The sequence below is a fragment of the Heptranchias perlo genome, chromosome 2 (assembly GCF_035084215.1).
Source record: "Heptranchias perlo isolate sHepPer1 chromosome 2, sHepPer1.hap1, whole genome shotgun sequence".
Classification (NCBI taxonomy): domain Eukaryota; kingdom Metazoa; phylum Chordata; class Chondrichthyes; order Hexanchiformes; family Hexanchidae; genus Heptranchias; species Heptranchias perlo.
The window spans coordinates 140,896,112-140,920,747 of NC_090326.1; positions in this window are offsets into that span (position 1 = coordinate 140,896,112).

Consider the following 24,636-nt stretch of genomic DNA (forward strand, 5'->3'; position numbering starts at 1 on the left):
CATAGATAAGGTCGATAGTCAAAATCTTTTCCCAAAGGTAGGGGAGTCTATAACGAGGGGGCACAGATTTAAGGTGAGAGGGGAGAGATACAAAAGGATCCAGAGGGGCAATTTTTTCACTCAAAGGGTGGTGAGTGTCTGGAACGAGCTGCCAGAGGCAGTAGTAGAGGCGGGTACAATTTTGTCTTTTAAAAAGCATTTGGACAGTTACATGGGGAAGATGGGTATCGAGGGATATGGGCCAAGTGCAGGCAATTGGGACTAGCTTAGTGGTATAAACTGGGCGACATGGACATGTTGGGCCGAAGGGCCTGTTTCCATGTTGTAACTTCTATGATTCTATGATTCATGTCACACCTGCAAGTTCCCCCACCCCCTCAAAGTAACACCAATCCTTTCATTTCAAGAATCGATCAGCCACGGATGTGTCAATATTCTGTCTCCCCTATTTGTGCAGTTTGGCTCGGGAGTTATTGTGTCAGGTAACTGATACAGAGCATGATTGAGTCCTTCCATAGAAAATAATATAAACATGCACGAGACAACAAACAAAGGATATGAGATACCTCTCAATGAATTACATACAGGTTAACGGATACCCTGGAGCGATTATGAGACATAATCCCATCGAGAGGCTCAGATGACATCATTAATACTGAGTGTGAAGCTCAAGTGCTTTATATTCATCATTTGAACCTAAAGATTGGATTACCATCTCAAATACATGAAGAGATTAAGAGCCAATATTATTTGTATAATGTATGTGTGATAGTCAATTTTTCTCATGAAATATTTTCTCAACCATTTGTAATATGGAGCCATTCAAGGGCTTTATAAAGGGAGTTAGTTGAAATTTCAGTGGTTATAATGGGCCACATGACTTAAGGCCTCAAGAAATACCAGTTTTGCGACATTGGGCTTGCTGTGTCACAGGGAGGCGGAAGTTTAAACTCATCAAAAGCAAATTTTGGAATGAATTCAGGACGTTCTTCTTCACATAAAAGTGATTAACACATGGAATGGACTTCCAGTCAAGGCAATAGAGCTAAACACTGTGAAACTATTTAAGAAACAGGTGGATGCTGTGATGATGTACTTGTATGTTTGTTCTGCATGGATGAGCTCGGAGACACCAATGGTCTTCCCCTATATTCATATGTACGAACATACGAATTAAGAGCAGGAGTAGGCCATTCGACCCCTCGAGCCTGCCCTGCCATTTGATGAGATCATGGCTGATCTGATTGCGACCTCAACCCTACTTTCCCATCTACCAACTATAACCTTTGACTCCCTTGTTAATCAGGAATCTATCTAACTCAGCCTTAAAAATATTCAATGACCCTGCCTCCACCGCTCTCTGGGAAAGGGAGTTCCACAGACTCACGACCCTCTGAGGGAAAAAAATTCTCCTCATCTCCAACTTAAATGGGAGACCCCTGGGCCCCGATATTACCAGGGAGGCGGGATGGAAGCGGGGAGGACGACTGGGCACGTGGGTAACACGCGCAGTAAAATCCGTCCGTTCCCCACGCGATTGCAGGTAAATTGAAGCCACTTACTGTGGCTTCCGGGTTTCCTGTCGTCAACCTGCGCAACGGGTGGACTGCGCACCCGCATCACAGGCTGTCAGCTGGAGGAGCCCTATTTAAAGGGGCAGTCCTCCAACACTGCTCCTGCAGCAAACAACCAAAAGTACAGAATGGAGCAAGCCAGGGGAAAGGCTGCTCCCAGATTTACCGATGCCTCACTCCTGGTCCTACTGGATGGGGTGAGGAGGAGGAGGGACATTTTCTACCCAGCGGACGGGAGTAGGTGACTTGTCTCTGCAAACAAGAAGGCCTGGCTCGAGGTGGCAGAGGAGGTCACCAGCAGCAGCAACCCCTCCCACACATGGATCCAGTTCAGGAAGTGCTTCAGTGACCTAACTAGGTCAACAAAAGTGAGTACATTTACTCGTTCTTGCCTGGATGAGTGCAGCTCCAACAACACTCAAGAAGCTCGACACCATCCAGGACAAAGCAGCCCGTTTGATTGGCATCCCATCCACCACCCTAAACATTCACTCCCTTCACCACCGGCGCACAGTGGCTGCAGTGTGTACCATCTACAGGATGCACTGCAGCAACTTGCCAAGGATTCTTCGACAGCACCTCCCAAACCCGTGACCTCTACCACCTAGAAGGACAAGGGCAGCAGGTACATGGGAACAACACCACCTGCACGTTCCCCTCCAAGTCACACACCATCCCGACTTGGAAATATATCGCCGTTCCTTCATCGTCACTGGGTCAAAATCCTGGAACTCCCTACCTAACAACACTGTGGGAGAACCTTCACCACATGGACTGCAGCGGTTCAAGAAGGCGGCTCACCACCACCTTCTCAAGGGCAATGAGGGATGGGCAATAAATGCCAGCCTTGGCTGTAATGCCCACATCCCATGAACGAATAAAAAAAAATTCTCCTACACTCCATCTTCCACATCACCGCCCCCACCCCACAACTCCTCCTGCACTGCCAACACTACTCTATCACATCACTCCTCACACCCACTCAAACCTCATCCTCAACTTACCTGCACTTACTCACCTCCCCAGTATTCATCCCACCACTACCACTCAACCCAATCCTCATACAATGTCATGGCTCTGTCTCATACTCACCCTCTGTTGCATCTCTTTCACAGTCAGCCTCACCAAACCAATGCATTCAACGGTTGGCCACGTCACCATCCCTCACTCACGCCTCTCTACTTTCTCCCCTTATAGGAGAAGAGAGCCCAGAATGCACGTTAGAGGGTGAAGACTGGAGGGGGGCCGCAACATCAGGTCATCCTCACGGATGCGGAGCAGGAGACTCTTGAACTATGCTGCACCTTCGAGTGCCAGTCCGTTGGGGACGTCGAGACTGCCATCCGACAAACGACTGGTGACAGAACTTTAACATTCAGTACTCACAATAACAAATGATGTTAATATGCCTTGCCATCTTCAGCACCTCAGCATCTGTCATCATGCTTAATATTGCCTTCTGTTCTCTCACAGGGCCTTCAGCAACCGCTGTGACGGCGGAGGGCGATTCCTCAGAGGCCGGGGCACCGACCCATCTGAACGAGCCATCCACCAGCGCAGATACACACACCTCGGTGGGTCCCAGTCCACAGTTAGTTGGGGTCGCATATGGTGAGTTACCACACACATGTGAGCATGAGCAGATACTGGTGGCAAGGGCAGCTGTGGAGAGTCCACCTAGGTGGGAGCACTCCTCTCCAGGTTCTGCTCAGCTGGACACAGATGCTGAACCCTGGGGCCCATCCTTTAAAAGGAGAATGATCGAGGGACAGCAGCAGATTTGCGAGGTGCTGGAACAGGTGCTATGCGCACTCTCCACAATCGCACAGAGGATGGAGGAGTCCAACTCCTGCATGAGTGGAATGGTGGCACAGGTACAGGAGCGAATCTCTGAGATACTGTCACAGGGACGTGAGGGCATCTCTGAGATAGTGTCGCGGGTAAGTGCGGGAACGTCTGTGATGGAGGGAAGGCTAGCCTCGATGGAGCTTCAAGCACGGCTCACCAATGAGTCCACTGATGCCCTGACAACGGCCCTTTGGACTCAGGGTGAGCAACTTTCTGCCGCCATAAACAGGCAGGCAGATACTCTGTCACAGGCCTTAAAAGGCTTCATACATGTCCTCCAAACTGTCGTCCAGCGGAGTGGTAGGAGTGATGTGGGCTTGGCCCAGGAGAGGGATGATGCCGAAAGGAGACATGGAAGTGGGGACGGCACTCAAAGCGCTCCCACGTCTCACCCGTTGTCCCCCCCTCAACCAGTACCCACAATGCTGCTTCCTCTCCAGGTGGTCGAGTCTGCCCCTGCACAGGTGCAGATGGAGCAGTCTTTGGAGGGGCCCTCACAGGCTGTAGGCCCAAAGCATCTTATCGGTCAGGGCATGAACAAGAGCAACCCGCCACTACCTCTGCTGCAGCCACAGGGGAAGCACCACGTAGGAGTACTCGTAAGCGTAAGGCAAAGGTTTTGTGAGCACAAAGGGGATGCACAAGGGTGTTTGACAGTTTGTTATGTTTTTTATTTATATTTGATTTTTGTTAATGGCACATTAAATATTATTATTGTCACCACTACTGCCACGTCTTGGCCATTCTTGACTGGCTTGTGTAATAAGTCCCTTTCATGAGGTTCACCATGAACACCCACACTTGATGCCACCTATTGGGTCACCCTACAGTGGGTGTATGTGTAGTTGCACGACCATTTTGTGCAGGTGCCTGTGGTGCAGCACTGTGTTGTGGAGCTCCACGTGGCGGAGGTGGACGGCGTGCCTGGCGAGGCTGGTGATGTTGCTTGTCCTCGGATGAAGTGATGAATGCAGCTATGGTGCCCCCCCATCCTGATGGTGTGAGTTTGAGGGGGTCCGCAAAGTAGGTAAATGTGTTTGCACAGCAGAGTTTTGGGTATAAATTAATAATTTTGAGTGGAATGACAAAGGTTTTGCAGCCAAAACTTTGTCTGAAGTGACAGAGTGCCCTGCTGCAATAAATGAGGTATTCCCCCCACCTGTCAAATAATCCTTTGCATCTCCCACTGGCTGCTGGCTGAAACACATCTGCTCCAACAGGGAGTGTTTCCCACAGCACGGGAAACAAGCTGAGGATCCTTCAAAATTGCACCCATGCCAAAATCTCGACTCAATGAGGTCTGTCAAGTACCTCAAGTATCTAAATAACTATGTGAAGTAGGATCCCGTTGGCTTTAATTGCCGGTGGGAGCCCCGCATGTGGGAGCTGCGCACGCATGCGACCGCATCACAGGGGAACCCGGAAGTCAGCGGGTTGGAGCCGGGCTCTGAAACGGCTCCGGGATTCCGCCATTTTAGGAGCCCCCCCCATCCCCAACGCACCCGCTTCGCCATCAGAAAATCTGCCCCCTTATTTTTAAACTGTGGCCCCTAGTTCTAGTCTCTCCCACAAGGAGAAACATCTCTCAGCATCTACCCCTTCTAGTCCCCTCAAGATCTTGTATGTTTCAATAAGATCACCTCTCATTCCTCTAAACTCCAGTGTATACAGGCCCAACTTGTCCAACCTTTCCTCGTAAGATAAACCCTCAACCCAGAAATCAGTCGAGTGAACCTTCTCTGAACCGCCTCCATAGCAATTATATCCTTTCTTAAATAAGGAGACCAAAACTGCACACAGTATTTTAGATGTGGTCTCACCAATGCCCTGTACAACAGTAGCAAAATATCTCTACTTTTATATTCCATTCCCCTTGCAATAAATGACAACATTTCATTTGCCTTCCTAATCACTTGCTGTACCTGCATCCTAACTTTTTGTGATTCATGTACTAGGACACCCAGATCCCTCTGTACCTCAGAGTTCTGCAATCTCTCTCCATTTAAATAATACACTGCTTTTCTATTCCTCCTGCCAAAGTAGACAAGTGATTCGGTGATCTTGAGACCAGTTTATTTTTTAATACAGAATGACAAATTTCCTCGTGCATGTTTATATAACTGTAAATGAGGACATCTTCTCTGCCAATTACATTTTGCTTTTTCAAGCAGGGTATGCAAATTTAAGTGTACGGCATTTTAAACCCTGATAAAACTCAGGATGCATCCCATGGATTTGCAGAGGGGTGGTCCTAATAACAGTCAATATGAAACCATTGCTAGACTGCTTCAATTCCCTCCCAGATCCCTCATTAACTAAACAGGGTGGTTTGGAGATCATCGACTTTCATTGGCTTACCGCCACTGGGAGGAAGGGAAATACAGTTCTGGTGTAGCCTTTAAAATCTTTTACATCTTAGGATTCTCCTGATATATAGGTCACTATAAAACAAGGGTAACTCAGACAAGCACCTGAGGCAAGCAGGTACTGGGATCTTAAGGGTGAATTGTTGTGTTTTATTGCGCTTGTAACTTGATAAAAGATTTTTTGAACTTTGCTGGCTTTAATTAGAAGTCCCCCTTGAGACTGTTCCTTCTTTGGGGAATTTCTCTAAAATGAAGCAGAAAGATCTTTTCCCACATGGGGGATGCCCATCTTTATCATTTATTTGTTGGAGGGGGAAGAGGGGGAGGAACAAAAGGCAACTCAGGAAACCAAATTCATCAGACAGCACCGCAGGAGATCCAGACCATCCTGCAGATACCCAACTACCAGGAGATCATTTCGCAATATATCCATGGAGCTATGAGCCAAGAAGCCTCTGTGTTCTGTCAGATGTTTCTGGAGATGCCACTCATCCCACATTGCTCTGCGTTGTAGAGAAGCCCTTGCTGATAGTGCCCCAAAGTGCTTTGGACGTTGCCATCATTTCTGCCATCTGCCACACATATTTGTAGAGCTTGCAGTGCCTCTGATGACATGGTTCAGATGCTCTGCGAATATTTGTCTTTTTATGACAGGACCCCAAGATAATCATCTGAATGCTTAACAGTCAGGGTCTGACATTCCCTAAGCCTCCACTCAGGTACCTCATGCTTCCCTCTTATACCACTTTTTTACCCAGAGGGTGGTGGGTGTATGGAATTCGCTGCCCAAATTGGTGGTAGAGGCAGGGACCCTCAACTCTTTTAAAAAGTACCTGGACCTGCACCTAAAGTGCTGTAAGCTGCAGGGCTACGGACCAAGTGCTGGAAGGTGGGATTAGAATGGGCACCTGGTTATTCTTTGAGCCGGCGTGGACACAATGGGCCGAATGGCCCCCTGCTGTGCTGTATCTTTTCTATGGTTCTATGGTTCTACCACATCCTCTGATTTCCTTGTGAGTTCTGAATTATCCTATGTCAGTTCCTCATCTAGACTATCTAGATGTAATCATGGGACGGGACCATTCCGTGCAAGGTGTCTGGGTGAGCAACAAGCTTGCATGTCAAGGCTGGGGAGATTTTAACTCCCGGGCCTCATTTCTATATCCAGGACCTGACTACCACCCGAACCCAGAAGAAATCACTGCCTGGCCAGAGGACGGGAGCGAAAATTTTGGCGGTAGGAGGCCGCTGCCGGGGACCCGCGGGGATGGTCCTCAGCATTCAGATAAGTGGTGACGGGGGCGGGGGCGATCGCTATCGGGGGATGGTGGGAAGCCTGGGGCAAGGGAGGCCCAAGGTTATCGTGTAGGGCCTGGAGGAGCATTCCTGCTTCTCCTGGCCCAAAAGGAAACCTCAAAATATTTTTAAAAATCTGGGCTTCTTCTGGCCAACAATCCAGCTCCTGGCAGGTTTGGCCAGACGGGGAAGCCACTGCTGCTCCTCTTTCAGAACTCCAGTTAAAATAGCAGATTGTGCCCCGGTGATGCAATTGAGCCCACTCTGCATATTTAAAGAAGACCCCGCTGGCTTGGGGCGTGTGTCCTTGCCACCCGCAATTTAAAATCAGGGCCTCTGTATCACCCCGAGTCCATCTGGGCTGGTGAGTGTTAAAGGCTCTGGCATTGGTTCCTTCTCTCACTCTCTGTAGCATCTTTCTTGCATCCAAGCTCTGCAGAGGTGAGGAGAATGATAAATGTAATGAGTTTCATGACGTCCACTTTTTCCTTCCTATTAGGATCATGTAAAGGTCCTTACTGTATGAGCCTCAGAAAAGAGAAACAATTTCTGATCTTTGACTATCAGCAAACATCATCTGTTTCTGCAGACCCTCGCACATTTTCATCCCCGACAACAACAATAACTTGTATTTATATAGCACCTTCAACGTAGTAAAACGTCCCAAGGCGCTTCACAGGAGTGTTACCAGACCAAATTTGACACCGAACCATATAAGAAGATATTAGGACAGGTGACCAAAAGCTTGATCAAAGAGGCAGGTTTTAAGGACTGTCTTAAAGGAGGAAAGAGAGTTGGAAAGATGGAGAGGTTTAGGGAGGGTATTCCAGAGCTTAGGGCCTAGGCAACTGAAAGCATAGCCACCAATGGTGGAGTGATGAAAATTGGGGAAAATTGGGGATGCGCAAGAGGCCAGAATTGGAGCAGTGCATTAGTTGAGTGAGTTCCCAAGATTTGCTTTGCCTTCTCTTCCTGCTGTCCTCTCCTTCTGTTGCCCGCCTTTCTCAGAAATTGTGCACAATCTTTGACTTAGAAATTACAACACAAAGACAGGCCATTCAGCCCAACCAATTCGTGCAATGCATGACAAAAGAATGCTTTTTATCATCAGTCACAGGCTGCTGAATTTGATATCTATTTGAGAATTCTCATTACTTCCCCAATGGAATTCCCACCAAAGTTGTGATGGCCTCAAGGGGAATGCATGCATTTCAAAATGCTGCATCCATTTAATTGAAGTAATACATGTGCAGTTATAACTGCAGTTCATTTAGTGCACAGGGGATGATACCCTTAGATTTGTGAAAGTACTTTTAAGATAAATATAGATTGACTGAAAAGAACAAAATATACATTATCGGTCACCTTTGCTGACCTTGTGAGGTCACTAAACATCGTCCTGCATTTGTAGGTCTCTTCCCACTCACTGGACTTTCCATTTCCCCTTCTACCCTGTGCCTAATTTCTGTTAGAACCGTGTATAGTTCACTTTCTGAAAAGATTCAGGCACCCTTCTTTCTGGTTCCTTTTTTGTCCATGGTTTCAATTTGCTTCACGCTGGTTCTGCTTTAAGAGCAGTCCAGCTATGAATGTGGTGTTTTGGCCCTTTCTCTCTGCCTCCCCCAGCACAACTAGCAAATTACTGGTGGGACGTGCACCTTTGTCCCACCCAGACATACAAAAATTAGGCTGACCCTGGGATTTCCATCAGGGTCAGCATTGGGCTGATTCCATGTACAGATTTCCCTCTGTTCGACCAGGGATTCGTCTACTGTGGGTGTTCAGTCTCTGAGAACACTAGGGAACCCTGATATTACCAATGTAGAACAATAGTGAAAGAAGGACACCAGTATGGTTATCAAGTGGTTATGTTACTGGACCAGTAATCCAGAGGCCGGATTAATAATCCGTAGTCATGAGTTCAAATCCCGCCACGGCAGCTGAGGAATTTAAATTCAATTAATTAAATTTTAAAAATCTGGAATTAAAATACTAGTATCAGTAATGGTGGCCATGAAACTACTGGATTGTCGTAAAAACCCATCTGGTTCACTAATGTCCTTTAGGGAAGGAAACCTGCCGTCCTTACCCGGTCTGGCCAAAATGTGACTCCAGACCCACAGCAATGTGGTTGATTCTGAAGTGGCCTAGCAAGCCACTCAGTTGTACAATCTCGCTAAAAAAAGTCACAATAAGAATAAAACCGGAAAGACCACCTGGATTCGGACCACTAGGCACTGGACATGACAAAGGCAAACCAAGTCCATTCGACCCTGCAAAGTCCCCCTCACTAACATCTGGGGACTTGTGCCAAAATTGGGAGAGCTGTCCCACAGACTAGTCAAGCAACAACCTGACAGCCATACTCACAGAATCATGCCTTTCAGCCAACGTCCCAGACTCTTCCATCACCATCCCTGGGTATGTCCTGTCCCACTGGCAGGACAGACCGACCAGAGGTGGTGGTACAGTGATATACAGTCAGGAGAGAGTGGCCCTGGGAGTCCTCAACATTGACTCCGGACCCCATGAAATCTCATGGCATCAGGTCAAACATGGGCAAGGAAACTTCCTGCTGATTACCACCTACCGCCCTCCCTCAGCTGATGAATCAGTCCTCCTCCATGTTGAGCACCACTTGGAGGAAGCACTGAGGGTAGCAAGGGCACAGAATGTACTCTGGGTGGGGGACTTCAATGTCCATCACCAAGAGTGGCTCGGTAGCACCACTACTGACCGAGCTGTCCGAGTCCTGAAGGACACAGCTGCCAGACTGGGCCTGCGGCAGGTGGTGAGCGAACCAACACGAGGGAAAAACCTACTTGACTTCGTCCTCACCAATCTACCTGTCACAGATGCATCTGTCCATGACAGTATTGGTAGGAGTGACCACCGCACAGTCCTCGTGGAAACGAAGTCCCGTCTTCACACTGAGGATACCAAACAACATGTTGTGTGGTACTACCACCGTGCTAAATGGGATAGATTCAGAACGGATCTAGCAGCTCAAAACTGGGCATCCATGAGGTGCTGTGGGCCATCAGCAGCAGCAGAATTGTATTCCAACACAATGTGTAACCTCATGGCCCGGAATATTCCTCACTGTACCATTACCAACATGCCAGGGGATCAACCCTGGTTCAACGAGGAGTGTAGAAGAGCATGCCAGGAGCAGCGCCAGTCGTACCTATAAATGAGGTGCCAACCTGGTGAAGCTACAACTCAGGACTACATGCATGCTAAACAGCAGAAGCAACATGCTACAGACAGAGCTAAGCGATTCCACAACCAACTGATCAGATTAAAGCTCTGCAGTCCTGCCACATCCAGTCGTGAATGGCGGTGGACAATTAAACAACTAACGGGAGGAGGAGGCTCTGCAAACATCCCCATCCTCAATGATGGCGGAGACCAGCACGTGAGTGCAAAACACAAGGCTGAAGTGTTTGCAACCATCTTCAGCCAGAAGTGCCAAGTGGGTGATTCATCTCGGCCTCCTCCCGATATCCCCACCATCACAGAAGCCAGTCTTCAGCCAATTCGATTCATTCCACGTGATATCAAGAAATGGCTGAGTGCACTGGATACAGCAAAGGCTACATCCCGGCTGTAGTACTGAAGCCTTGTGCTCCAGAACTAGCTGCGCCTCTAGCCAAGCTACAACACTGGCATCTACCCGACAATGTGGAAAATTGCCCAGGTATGTCCTGTCCACAAAAAGCAGGATAAATCTAATCCGGCCAATTACCACCCCATCAGTCTACTCTCAATCATCAGCAAAGTGATGGAAGGTGTCGTTGACAGTGCTATCAAGCGGCACTTACTCACCAATAACCTGCTCACCGATGCTCAGTTTGGGTGCCGCCAGGACCACTCGGCTCCAGGCCTCATTGCAGCCTTGGTCCAAACATGGACAAAAGAGCTGAATTCCAGAGGTGAGGTGAGAGTGACTGCCCTTGACATCAAGGAAACCTCGTAAAATTGAAATCAATGGGACTCAGGGGGAAAACTCTCCAGTGGCTGGAGTCATATCTAGCACAAAGGTAGATGGTAGTGGTTGTTGGAGGCCAATCATCTCAGCCCCAGGGCATTGCTTCAGGAGTTCCTCAGGGCAGTGTCCTAGGCCCAACCATCTTCAGCTGCTTCATCAATGGCCTTCCCTCCATCATAAGGTCAGAAATGGGGATGTTCGCTGATGATTGCACAGTGTTCATTCCATTCGCAACCCCTCAAATAATGAAGCAGTTCGAGCCCGCATGCAGCAAGACCTGGGCAACATCCAGGCTTGGGCTCATAAGTGGCAAGTAACATTCGCGCCAGACAAGTGCCAGGCAATGACCATCTCCAACAAGAGAGAGTCTAACCACCTCCCCTTGACATTCAACGGCATTATCATCGCCGAATCCCCCACCATCAACATCCTGGGGGTCACAATTGACCAGAAACTTAACTGGACCAGCCACATAAATACTGTGGCTACAAGACTCTCCTCCTGACTCCCCAAATCCTTTCCACCATCTACAAGGCACAAGTCAGGAGTGTGATGGAATAATCTCCACTTGCTTGGATGAGTGCAGCTCCAACAACACTCAAGAAGCTCAACACCATCCTGGACAAAGCAGCCCACTTGATTGGCACCCCATCCACCACCCTAAACATTCAGTCCCTTCACCACCGGCGCACAGTGGCTGCAGTGTGTACCACCAACAGGATGCACTGCAGCAATTTGCCCAGGCTTCTTTGACAGCACTTCCCAAACCCGCGACCTCTACCACTTAGAAGTACAAGAGCAGCAGGCACATGGGAACAACACCACCTGCACGTTCCCCTCCAAGTCACACACCAACCCGACTTGGAAATATATCGCCATTCTTTCATTGTCGCTGGGTCAAAATCCTGGAACTCCCTCCCTAACAGCACTGTGGGAGAACCTTCAATACACGGACTGCAGTGCTTCAAGATGGCGGCTCATCACCACCTTCTCAATGGCAATTAGGGATGCCGGCCTCGCCACTGACACCCACATCCCATGAACGAATAAAAAAAAAGTAAGAGCCGCTGACATTTTAAATTTGTAAGATATTTATATTAATGTGGAATCCATTGCTGATGCCTGTGAAAAATATAATCCTCCTCCCCAGTCACAATACTATGGAAATAATTTGATGTGCAGTTATAAGTTCGTTCTAAATGGTTTAAGAATTGGTACATATCTGGCCAGAATGGTAGTTTGCGAATTGCATTCAATTTTCCACAATCAGCCTATTTGCATTTTTGTTTGCAGTTCCTGGTGCTGTTCTAGATCAGTGCAGGAAGTACACCAATGATGGAAGTGAAACATTGTAGGGATGATTTGAAGTTTTGGCAGGTATTATACAACAGCCCAATTTTCCATTGCTTTGCATCCTCTGCAGCCCATTTCTAGCCCATGTTTGTTGGCAAATTGCAAACCGTTCCAGACAATTAAAGGGAAGTGTCAGAATAGACAGATATAAATTGTCAGTCTTTGGAAAAGCTCAAGAGGCATATCAATCTATTGGCAGCCCTTACCAAGGCCGAACGGGTGCAGACTAAGCAGACAGGCATAAAGGAAAGGAAAGGCATATGGGGTTAGAGCGGGAAAGTGGAGTTGAGGTTGAAGATCAGCCATGACCTTATTAAAGGCGGAGCAGGCTCGAGGGGCCGTATAACCTACTCCTGCTCCTATTTCTTATGTTCTTACGAAAGGAAACCCAAGGTGCAGGCATGAGTCCGCAGGCAAGTGATGGAGTAGCCCAGCACCTGACCCCCTGTTGATGGCTGCTGAAGTAGAAATGGTTGCAAGGAGGTCTCGCTCTGTGCCAATTTGTGGCACCATCCGCATCGGCATCACCTTTAAAACCCTGACAACCAGCGGGGAGAGGGAACTTTTTTCCCCCTCAGTATGAAAATCAGGTTTCAGAGGAAAAAAAATCACTGCCACCCAGCTTATGGTATCATTCTGTTGTCTCTATCCCATATGTTTAAAAATAATAGTCTAGAAACATAGAAAATGGGAGCAAGAGTAGGCCATTCGGCCCTTCGGGCCTGCTCCGCCATTCAAAATGATCATGGCTGATTGTCTAACTCAGTACCCTGTTCCCGCTTTTTCCCCATATCCCTTGATCCCTTTAGCATTAAGAAATATATCTATCTCCTTCTTGAATACATCTAATGACTTGGCCTCCACTGCCTTCTGTGGTAGAGAATTCCACAGGTTCACCACCCTCTGATTGTAGAAATTTCTCCTCATCTCGGTTCTAAATGGCATACCCCGTATCCTGAGACTGTGACCCCTGGTTCTTTACTCCCCAGACATCGGGAACATCCTCCCTGCATCAAGTCTGTCTAGTCCTGTTAGAATTTTATATGTTTACAGTCTACAGCATTCTGACATTTCCGTCACTTGTAGCTGCCTGCTACCCTGCCTTTTTAATCAAGTTATAACATTTCCATGTGGACTTACATGCCCCTTAGCAGCTCCAGAGGCAATAAAGTCAAAGCAGCATCTTTTTTGAAAGCAGTAATTCATGTTCAGTAGTGCTGGCACACAGACAGGCCAAGTGTTCACCCCAATAATTAAACTGACAAAGTTACGAAACATCCTCATAAATTATTTTCTCTTATCTTATATGAGCCAGTTTTTCTGCTGTGAGAAAATGATTGATTTGTTTATTCAGGAGCAAATATTTAAAATGTTCAACATTCACTGTATAGTCCAGTCAATGATTAATGCTTTTCTTTTTACCACAGTAACCAAACATCAGTGATTACAATAATACAATGAATCCATAGCGAACAGTGAAGTAAATTGGTTACAAATCCAAAACTTTATTGTTTGTAATTAAATTGAGTGGTGGTATATTAGAAGTACTATCTGTTCAAAGCACTCCTTCCATCTGTATATGAAAAAGATATAGCCAGATCTGATAGAAAATTAAGGTTTATGACATAATACAGGCACCAATTTGGGACTGGTAACTGCTTGGAACAACAGATTGGCAGATGTAGTTATACTGCTTGCTGTGCGTCACCCGCTGGCTTGAGGAGAGAGTTCTTGTTTGTTATTTCAAATTCCTCCTCCTACTTGATTAGTGCTTGCCAGTCTACACACCTGAATGTCATAACCTGTCTTTTCTCTTACAGGTACTGACTAATCTGTTGTGTATTACCAGCATTTTCTATTTTTAATTACAGAATTCCAGCATTTGGAATTTTTCTTTTTATTTTACCAGATAAATTTTAATATTGACAGACAATGGGAATACAAGCTGTGGGCTAACTTGAAATTTCATTTTTAATGATTTAATGAACTTGATTCACACCAGTTCCAGTTGTACTGTCATATGTGTGAAACTGAGGCAGTGTGATGCTGAGGCAGTGTGACACTGCCTCTTTGAGATGGACTCACACCACCTGCCTAAATTTGATATGGGTGACCTTATATCAGAGTTACACTACAGCAAGAATCTGCTCCCGGCATGGAGTCTCCCACAACGGGAGCATAAAACGCACACTTGGATATGGGAGTTGTCGAATAATAGTTTTGGGTGAATGTCAGGGACTGGGATGGAAAAGGTTAATCAAGATAGTAACAGACGTGATTAATTCTCTAAAGAGACCTGTTAGTGTGGTATTGCTGCACTGTTTTTATATTGTAACTATGTGAAATGTTAGGTCCTAATATTTTGAAATCGCTAATCAATGTCTGGAGCGTCTGAACAGGTAGTGCTGTATGAGGAAGTAGCCTGTAGAAACAAATAAAATGTGCAAATGCCTTTGAGGAATCCTGAGATTGGATGTATGAAAGGGGCGTATGTACCTGTAACTTGGATGACTCCTAAAATTGAGTGGAAATGGAAAGAATATGCTGGGTGAAGGGTAGTTGATGCTTACAAGTATTGATTGCAGGGACTTTAGCAGCAAAGAGGTGACATCTGCTCAGACAAGTGTAATAAAGTTCATGTGAAAGCTGAGAAACAAAATGGAGTTGCAGCAGAGTTGTCAAGTAACAATGATAAGTGTATAAAGGGAAAAAGTCTGCACCTATACGGGGAGATATGGTGAATCCTCCACAGAAGAAAGAAAACCTCAGTTAATGTAAACTAAATGCAGACCAAGATTGCTGCCAATTTAGTATGTTGACCTTGGTAACCAAATGACATGTACCATGTCTCTAAATATAATTTTAGTTGGGACAAATGAGACACGGTTTAGTGTATTTTTTTAAAAAATCAAGTTAATCTTTATTTATGACAGACTTGAAGTATAGCAGCAAAGCACTAACATGACCATGGGCATAGATAATCACTGTGTCCTGGTGGTAAGGTTGCCCCATAGCAGGAATATAGTGCGGTGTCCTCTTACTGCTATGGTCATTTTGCTGCTTTACTTCAAGTCTGTCATAAAGATTAACTTGATTAAAAAAGATATATACACACGTAGTCGTGTCTAATTCGACCCAACTATGGGGAAAGAGCAGGGCAGTGGAACTAATTGGATAGCTCTACCAAAGAGCCGGCACAGACACGATAGGCTGAACGGCCTCCTTCTGTGCTGTATGGGGAGTGGAACTAATTGGATAGCTCTACCAAAGAGCTGGCACAGACATGATAGGCCGAATGGCCTCCTTCTGTACTGTATGTTCCCAGGATCCTACGATTCTATCTAAAATTATATTTAGAGACATGGTATATATAATTTGGCTAACAAGGTCAACACATCAAATTAGCAGCAATCCCTATTTTCTGGCCATTGATATTGACCTCTGCGCTTCTGTTAAGGGAAGCTACATGCTGGGAGCAAGAGTTTCTCAATTTCAAGCCTAATAAATCTGTGTCAATGCAAAATCAAAACTGCTTAACATCAGTGCAAAATGTACAATAAAACTGGTCTGTGAGGGTTCAAAAATGTATTACATTTTTTAAAAATGTTGTTAGTCAATGCACAATCTATTCATTATATATTGTAGCAGGAGACACATTTCAAATGATAGTAATTTAAAATGAAAGCATTGGATACTTTCCATTCTTTCTTGACCCAGAGTAGCAAACCAATTGTAATGTGTGAGAAGCTGACAATTTTAGTCTTCTACCCTTGTAAGTCAATATAAATCTGTCTGCAGCAAACTACAATCCACAGGGAAAGCCCATTCAAAACAGAGGTGATTGTATTACTACCCTGCTCTGGGAAGAATATCCTCAATTTCAGTGTGTTTCAACATTCAATTTGATAGCCACATGAAGCTTGTTCAAGTCCATGGATTAAGGAAAGGCCTGCAGGCTTTGGCTAGGTGCCAGACAAATGCAACAATTTTTAAACCTCTCTGTCTCTCCGCCTTTCCCTCCTCCTTTAAAACACTCCTTAAAAATCTACCTCTTTGACCAAGCTATGAGTCATCTGTCCTAACATCTCCTTCTTTGGCTCAGTGTCAATTTTTGTCTGATTACACTCCCGTGAAATGCCTTGGGTCCTTTTCCTATGTTAAAGGCCCTATAGAAATGCAAGTTGTTGTTATAGAAGTTGTTTAAAAAAGTATTTCTCTCCTGCCCTCTCCAAAAGGTATTGACTCATGGTGGAGTACAGTAACCATTGGTGCTAGCCATTGTCTGATACCTAGTCCAAACAGCCATTGTTTATATAGGAACCTAGACAGTCACTGAGTTTTACATTACATATTACATAGAATGTACAGCACAGAAACAGGCCATTTGACCCAACAGGTTCATGCCGGTGTTTATGCTCCACATGAGCCTCCTCCCTCCCTATTTTATCTAACCCTATCAGCATATCCTTCTATTCCTTTCTCCCTTATTTATTTATCTAACTTCCCCTTAAACACATTTATGCCAGTCACCTCAACTACTCCTTGAGGTAGTGTGTTCCACATTCTAACCATTCTCTGAGTCAAAAGGTTTCTCCTGAATTTCCCTATTGGATTTATCTATCTTATATTTATGGCCCCTAGTTCTGGTCTCCCCGCAAGTGGAAACATCTTCCATATGTCTACCCTATCAAACCCTTTCATAATTTTAAAGACCTCTATAAGGTCAACTCTCAGTCCTGTTCTAGAGAAACGTGCTCCAGCCTGCTCAATATTTCCTGATAACCTCTCAGTTCTGGTATCATCCGAGTAAATCTTTTTTGCACCTTCTCCACTGCTTTTTATTTCCTTTTTATAATATGGAGACCAGAACGACTCACAGTACTCCAAGTGCGGTCTAACCAAGATTCTATACAAGTTTAACATAACCTGTTTAATCTTGGGAGACATCATAGTGAGCCTGATCTCGTCCTTACCTACAATGTCCAACATTAGCCAGCAGGGATCATTGGATAACAATGGATAGACAGGAAGGAGTTTTCCTCTCCCTGCCTCAACGGCTCTGAAGCGAACTGTAGCTTCCACCCCAGCTGAGATGAGCTCACCAAACTAAATGCAGACCAGAGAATGAAAATTGGACTTTCATGGTGAGTAGGGTTCAATAGTTTCAATGTCCATTAGAAAAGCACCTCTGGTTTTTCTACATGGTGTCGTATGATACAGCACAGAAGGGGGCTCGTCGGCCAATCGTGCCTCTTTGGTAGAGCTATCCAACTAGTCCAACTCACCTGCTCTTTACCCATAATCCTGTAATGGTTTTCCCTTGAAGTATTTATCCAATTCCCTTTTGAAAGTTACCATTGAATCTGCTTCCACCACCTTTTCAGGCAGTGCATTCCAGATCATAATGACTTGGAAATATATCGCCGTTCCTTCATTGTCGCTGGGTCAAAATCCTGGAACTCCCTTCCTAACAGCACTGCGGGAGAACCTTCACCACACGGACTGCAGCGGTTCAAGAAGGCGGCTCGCCACCACTTTCTCAAGGGCAATTGGGGATGGGCAATAAATACTGGCCTCGCCAGCGACGCCCACATCCCATGAACGAATAATAAAAAAAAAATCGCTGCATAAAAAAATGTTGCTTAAAGTTTAAGAAGTTAGAGAAGTTTTTTTCCCCACTCTATCTGTACATTATTTTCTCTAGTGCCTTGAATTTTAGATAATTATTCAGGAAACTAGAATGAATTTACTAACAGTATTCAGAGGGATTTCAGTACATTTTGCACTGAAAGTAGCAGTGCAGACAATTTCAATTTTCTAGTCATTGTTAATTGGAAAACTTTTTCAGAGAACTGGCACAGATGTGAAGGGCCGATTAGCCTCTTGTTACTCTTGGAAGAAATTTCAGAAGACCTCAACTGAATCAGCGTGCAGTGTTACCAAAACGTTCACATATATTTACGATCCTCAATGTATGTATCTGACAGTACTTTTTAATTTAGTGCTGCTCATAAACTTTACACAATGCAATAAAAACATTTTTTAAAAGACACGCCTGTACAAAGAGGCTGGATTTATAGGCCAACACAGTACAGTAGGTCTCTGTCTCATGATAATATGTTCTCACATGAATTGTATGTTCTCCAAACTTGTTCCTCCCACTTGATTCGTGCTCGCCAATGTGCATAATTTAAATTTTTGACTCAGACATGGAGGTCACGCTGTGAAGTATAAATTAAAATTGATGTGTGGATTATGCTGCAAATCTAATTTTGAACTGTAATATTTTGCAATTTTTTCAGATTTTTATAGCTTTACATTTTACAAAGTGAAATAAAATCAACTGGAAAGGGTAAGGAAACTGGGCGGTTTTTTTTATTCGTTCATGGGATGTGGGCGTCGCTGGCGAGGCCGGCATTTATTGCCCATCACAAACTGCCCTTGAGAAGGTGGTTGTGGGCCGCCTTCTTGAACCGCTGCAGTCCGTGTGGTGAAGGTTCTCCAACAGTGCTGTTAGGAAGGGAGTTCCAGAATTTTGACCCAGCGACGATGAAGGAACGGCGATATATTTCCAAGTCGGGATGATGTGTGACTTGGAGGGGAATGTGCAGGTGGTGTTGTTCCCATGTGCCTGCTGCTCTTGTCCTTCTAGGTGGTAGAGGTCGCGGGTTTGGGAGGTGCTGTCGAAGAAGCCTTGGCGAGTTGCTGCAGTGCATCCTGTGGATGGTACACACTGCAGCCACTGTGCGCCGGTGGTGAAGGGAGTGAATGTTTAGGGTGGTGGATGGGGTACCATGGGGTGCCAATCAAGCGGGCTGCTTTGTCCTGGATGGTGTCGAGCTTCTTGAGTGTTTTTGGAGCTGCACTCATCCAAGCAAGTGGACAGTATTCCATCACACTCCTGACTTGTGCCTTATAGATGGTGGAAAGGCTTTGGGGAGTCAGGAGGTGAGTCACTCGCCGCAGAACACCCAGCCTCTGACCTGCTCTTGTACCCACAGTATTTATGTGGCTGGTCCAGTTAAGTTTCTGGTCAATGGTAACCCCCAGGATGTTGATGGTGGGAGATTCAGTGATGGTAATACCGTTGAATGTAAAGGGGAGGTGGTTAGACTCTCTCTTGTTGGAGATGGTCATTGCCTGGCACTTGTCTGGCGCGAATGTTACTTGCCACTTATGAGCCCAAGCCTGGATGTTGTCCAGGTCTTGCTGCATGCGGGCTTGCACTGCTTCATTATTTGAGGGGTTGCGAATGGAACTGAACACTGTGCAATCATCAGCGAACATCCCCATTTCTGACCTTATGATGGAGGGAAGGTCATTGATGAAGCAGCTGAAGATGGTTGGGCGTAGGACACTGCCCTGAGGAACTCCTGCAGCAATGCCCTGGGGCTGAGATGATTGGCTTCCAACAACCACTACCATCTTCCTTTGTGCTAGGTATGACTCCAGCCACTGGAGAGTTTTCCCCCTGATTCCCATTGACTTCAATTTTACGAGGGCTCCTAGGTGCCACACTTGGTCAAATGCTGCCTTGATGTCAAGGGCTGTCACTCTCACCTCACCTCTGGAATTCAGCTCTTTTGTCCATGTTTGGACCAAGGCTGTAACGAGGTCTGGAGCTGAGTGGTCCTGGCGGAATCCAAACTGAGCATCGGTGAGCAGGTTACCGGTGAGTAAGTGCCGCTTGATAGCACTGTTGACGACACCTTCCATCACTTTGCTGATGACTGAGAGTAAACTGATGGGGCGGTAATTGGCCGGATTGGATTTGTCCTGCCTTTTGTGGACAGGACACACCTGGGCAATTTTCCACATTGTCGGGTAGATGCCAGTGTTGTAGCTGTACTGGAATAGCTTGGCTAACAGTGCAGCTAGTTCTGGAGCACAAGTCTTCAGCACTACAGCCGGGATGTTGTCGGGGCCCATAGCATTTGCTGTATCCAGTGCACCCAGCCGTTTCTTGATATCACGTGGAGTGAACCAAATTGGCTGAAGACTGGCTTCTGTGATGGTGGGGATATCGGGAGGAGGCCGAGATGGATCATCCACTCGGCACTTCTGGCTGAAGATGGTTGCAAACGCTTCAGCCTTGTCTTTTGCACTCATGTGCTGGAGTCCGCCCTCATTGAGGATGGGGATGTATACAGAGCCTCCTCCTTCCGTTAGTTGTTTAATTGTCCACCACCATTCACAACTGGATGTAGCAGGACTGCAGAGCTTTGATCTGATCCGTTGGTTGTGGAATCGCTTAGCTCTGTCTATAGCATGTTCCTTCCGCTGTTTTGCATGCATGTCGTCCTGAGTTGTAGCTTCACCAGGTTGGCACCTCATTTTAAGGTACGCCTGGTGCTGCTCCTGGCATGCTCTTCTACACTCCTCGTTGAACCAGGGTTGACCCCCTGGCTTGTTGGTAATGGTAGAGTGAGGAATATGCCGGGCCATGAGGTTACAGATTGTGCTGGAATATAATTCTGCTGCTGCTGATGGCCCACAGCGCCTCATGGATGCCCAGTTTTGAGCTGCTAGATCTGTTCTGAATCTATCCCATTTAGCACGGTGGTAGTGCCGCACAACACGTTGGATGGTGTCCTCAGTGCGAAGACGGTCTTTGTCTCCACGAGGACTGTGCGGTGGTCACTCCTACCAATACTGTCATGGGCAGATGCATTTGCGACAGGTAGATTGGTGAGGAAAAGGTCAAGTAAGTTTTTCCCTCGTGTTGGTTCGCTCACCACCTGCCGCAGGCCCAGTCTGGCAGCTATGTCCTTCAGGACTCGGCCAACTCGGTCAGTAGTCGTAGTACCGAGCCACTCTTGGTGATGGACATTGAAGTCCCCCACCCAGAGTACATTCTGTGCCCTTCCTACCCTCAGTGCTTCCTCCAAGTGTTGTTCAACATGGAGGAGGACTGATTCATCAGCTGAGGGAGGGCGGTAGGTGGTAATCAGCAGGAGGTTTCCTTGCCCATGTTTGACCTGATGCCATGAGATGTCATGGGGTCCGGATTCAATATTGAGGACTCCCAGGGACACTCCCTCCTAACTGTATATTACTGTACCACCACTCTGGTGGATCTGTCCTGCCGGTGGGACAGGACATACCGAGGGATGGTGATGGAAGAGTCTGGGACGTTGGCTGAAAGGTATGATTCTGTGAGTATGGCTATGTCAGGCTGTTGCTTGACTAGTCTGTGGGACAGCTCTCCCAATTTTGGCACAAGTCCCCAGATGTTCATGAGGAGGACTTTGCAGGGTCGACTGGGCTTGGTTTGCCTTTGTCGTGTCCGGTGCCTCGTGGTCTGATGCCGGGCGGTCTGTCCGGTTTTATTCTTACTGTGACTTTTTTTAGCGCGATTTTACAACTGAGCGGCTTGCTAGGTCATTTCAGAGGGCAATTAAGAATCAACCACATTGCTGTGGGTCTGGAGTCACATATAGGCCAGACTGGGTAAGGATGGCAGGTTTCCTTCCCTAAAGGACATTCGTGAACCAGATGGGTTTTTACGACAATCCGGTATTTTTATGGCCACCATTACTGATACAAGTATTTTAATTCCAGCGGTATCCGCCCAATCTTGTGCTAATTAGATGCCTGATGGCAGGAAATCTAGACAGGGGAATCTATTCACCTGATCACTGCCCATATCTGTTCCCCCCCACCCCATTTTCTACCGTCATTTCCAGCACCAGTGGGCATTTTTGGGTGGCTCCATGCAAATGCCACAGTTTTGATGTGGTGACATAATTCGTCACATTTTCCATCATTTCCACCTCATTTCCACTCATTCATTAGAATATAAAACTGGCATCCAGGCAGGAATGAGTTTAAAGGGTTTAGCTTACACAGGTGCTGTTAAAAAACTTTATTACTGTGTCATTTGAGTTCTTTTTGTTTGCCATTTTCATCTAATTTGCCATCTGCCTTTGTTCAATTTGTGGCATTTAGTTTTCCTTCCCCTTTTCTGGCATGGACGTTAGGAATGGCCGTGCGTCTCTGCTCCTCCTTGTGTTTGACCGAGGATCAGTGACTGTGAAAGTTTTGCTTTATGAAGGAAGCTCTCACAGAGTTGTGCCACATGCTGCAAGTGGATCTGCAGCCCGCCTCCGCCATACGCACTGTTCTGCCAGTGGCTGTAAAGGACACCATTGCCCTTAAGATGGATGTCATGTCATTAGTGACATTGGTAGCAAAAGCCAAACAGCTATACACAGATGCATCAAGCAAGTCATCATTGTTCCCTGGAGCTAAAATGTCGTCAGCTTCCCCATAGACAATTGTAAACAATTTTACAACACCAAGTTATAGTCCAGCAATTTTATTTTAAATTCACAAGCTTTCGGAGGCTACCTCCTTCCACATCGTTCACCTGAGGAAGGAGGTAGCCTCCGAAAGCTTGTGAATTTAAAATAAAATTGCTGGACTATAACTTGGTGTTGTAAAATTGTTTACAATTGTCAACCCCAGTCCATCACCGGCATCTCCACATCCCCATAGACAGTCAGTGTTAACATAAAGGGCACTTCAATTTTACCAATTGGCGGGATTCATCAAGATCCACGAGTGTATCGGTTGCAGCAATTGTGGGCATACATGCTCCCTTAAGCATATATGGCCATGTAGGTGGGCATATATGCTCCCTTAAGCATATATGGCCATGTAGGTGGGCATACATGCTCCCTTAAGCATATATGGCCATGTAGGTGGGCATACATGCTCCCTTAAGCATATATGGCCATGCAGGTGGGCATATATGCTCCCTTAAGCATATATGATCATGTAGGTGCAAATACATATGTATATCAACAGGAAAAGATGCCACTTTCTCAATGTGTAACATATCATCAAGCAAGTGAATGCTCGCTTGCCTGATTGCTGCCACAGTGGTTTTATTTTAAAGTGGTCCTCCTGGCTCCTCAAAGATCAAGGCAATCCTCTTCAGCCATGATGCATTTCACCAGCTGAGCAGCAGTTTAGTGAGGTCTGTACGATTCATGTACCAGCATACCAATGTCATTTTGAAGGCATGTTTCAGGGGCCTGGGTCACCATCCTGCAATACAGAAGGCAATAGTGTCAAGGATCATGCTGCATGTTGCACAACTATGCCCTACAAAGAGACAAGATCAAGGTAATTAGAAGTTGCTACTACACGTGCAGCATGTATAATAGCAAGAATTCGGGACCATGGGAGACATGAATGCAAAACAGAAGTGTTGGGAGACAGCCTGAACCTTAACAACAAAATAGTTCCAGCAGATTTGGGTTGGGAGCTCAAAAAATTCATGATCAAGGGAGGGGGAGGGGGGTTGCTCAGAGCTGGGGAGGCCCAAGATATCCTTTTGGGGCCAGGAGCAGCAGGTGTAATCAAAAAATGGACAACGAGCCAAGGAAGATTTTTAAGAAGGGTGATCAAATGCTTTGTTAAAGAAATGGGTTTTAAGGAGGTTCTTAAAGGAGGAGGGGGAGGTGGTGAGGCAGAGTGGCTTAGGGAGGGAATTCCAGAACATGGGGCCTAGACGGCTGAAAACATGGCTATCAATGGAGGGGCAAAGGGAGAAGGACAATGCACAAGAGGCCAGAGTTGGAGGAATGGAGTATTCTGAGGGATGTACAGCCAGAGGAAGTCACAGAGATAGAGAGGGGTGAGGCCATGAAGGGATTTAAATACGAGGATGAGATTTTAAATTATAAACGTTGGGAGCCGGGAACCAATGTAAGTCAATGTGGACAGGGTGATGGGTAAGTGGGACTTACTTTGGAATAAGAAACAGGCAGCAGAGTTTTGGATGAGCTGAAGTTTACAGAGGCTAAAAGATCAGAGGCCGGCCAGAAGAGTATTGGAATAGTAGATTCTGCGTGTGACAAGGGCATGGATGAAGGATACAGGATCAGATGGGCTGAGGCAAAGGAGGAGTAGGTGACGCTACGTGGGTGGAAGTAGGTGGTTTTCGTGATGGAGAGTATATGGGATTAGAAGCTCAGCTTGGAGTCAAATAGGCACCGAGGTTGTAAACTGTTGGCTCAGCCTGAGAAAGTGACTATTATATTGGTAAGCTTTGTGCCCGTTTTATGCCCAAAAAACTGGGCGCAACACATACCAATTTCTACCCCAATACTAAGTTGTCAAGACTGTATTGAAATAAATGATGATTGTCTGTCTGCCCTGTGTCTTGTCACTCTTGTTGTCTGCATGATGCCACTGCCCA